Source organism: Camelus ferus, chromosome 16 (assembly GCF_009834535.1).
Source record: "Camelus ferus isolate YT-003-E chromosome 16, BCGSAC_Cfer_1.0, whole genome shotgun sequence".
Lineage (NCBI taxonomy): Eukaryota > Metazoa > Chordata > Mammalia > Artiodactyla > Camelidae > Camelus > Camelus ferus.
The window spans coordinates 42,586,821-42,588,239 of record NC_045711.1 but is presented as its reverse complement, the minus strand read 5'-3'; the positions used below and the strand labels follow the sequence as shown (position 1 = coordinate 42,588,239).

Here is a 1,419-nt window from a genome sequence, read left to right as displayed (position 1 = left end):
CTATATGTCAGAGTTCTGAAGGCACATCTCCCTAGAGACAGAGAGACATGGGTTTCAGGGGTAAGGGTATAGGAATTTAAAAAATAAATCAACTTAGATATGGAGAAAAAAATCAAGAAACATTCGTTTAGGTTATTGTTCAAGTTATCCCAGTTCTTTAATTCTAAGAAAATCATAGAGGTCAGCTTCCAGTGCACTATACCAAAGTTAAATTCATGCTAATGTTCCTTTTCTATAAAATTATAAAACTTGGGTTCCACTTTTGATTCCTGAATGTTCAATAAACAAAATGCAAGTAGTATTATCTTTTCTCCAGTGGAGCAGAAAGGGGTTACAAATTCAGCTCTAAAATTGTCAAATGCCTCTTTTCCTCCCTGGCTGCTTGAAGATCAGCCGCCATCATGAATGACACCGTAACTATCCGGACCAGGAAGTTCATGACCAACCAACCGACAGCAGAAACAAATGGTCACTTATGTCCTTCACCCTGGGAAGGCAACAGTACCTAAGGCATAAACTTGGGAAAAACTAGCCAAAATGTACAAGACCACTCCAGATGTCATCTTTGTATTCAGATTCAGAACTCATTTTGGTGGTAGCAAGACAACTGGCTTTGGCGTGATTTACGATTCCTTGGATTTTGCAAAGAAAAATGAACTCAAACACAGGCTTGCAAGACGTGGCCTGTATGAGAAGAAAAAGACCTCAAGGAAACAGTGAAAGGAACGGAAGAACAGGATGAAGACCGTCAGGGGGACCGCAAAGGCCAGTGTTGGTGCTGGCCAAAAGGAGTGAGCTGGAGATTGGACAACAGAAGGAGCGAAGATTCTGCAGTGACTGTATGTGTGGTGACTGTGCAAAATTTTCATGAGAGGATTAATAAACTAAAAACTTAAAAAAGTCAAATGATGTAGAAGAATGTCCAATAAGAAGGTGAACTGCACAATAGTTAGAAAGGGAAATAAAATAAAACAGGAAATTTTATATTGCGCTTCCCATGCAAGAATGTAAAAATCCTCTTTCACAAATTAAGACAAAAATATCCAGAAAATGCCAAGAGTACAAAAAGATCTGAGCAGTCAGAATCACCCATAGAAAGGCCTGTTCAAAAATATGATTATTAGGCCTTTAAAAAAATTCAATAATTTATTCAATCGATCTCCTATTAATCTGTTTTGCAATATAGTAAGAAAGCAAAAAAGGCCTGTATAAATTGCTTTTGGGATTTTGTTGAGATTTTTTTTTCAGAGTCCCAAATAGTCAATTATTTTTAATGTTCTGTGGATGTTTAAATAATATGTATATTTTCTGTTGGGTACAAGGTTAACTATCTATGTCTGTCTGTCTGTCTGTCTATCTATCTATTATCCAAGATACCCATTACTTTGGTCCTTAGTCTCCTCTGGTCTGTGTGACCTG

General features: G+C 37.2%; 1 pseudogene; it reads left to right on the top strand.

Moving 5' to 3' along the window:
- Positions 1-401: 401 nt before the first annotated feature.
- LOC102515173 lies at positions 402-900 on the top strand (annotated as a pseudogene).
- Positions 901-1,419: the final 519 nt, after the last annotated feature.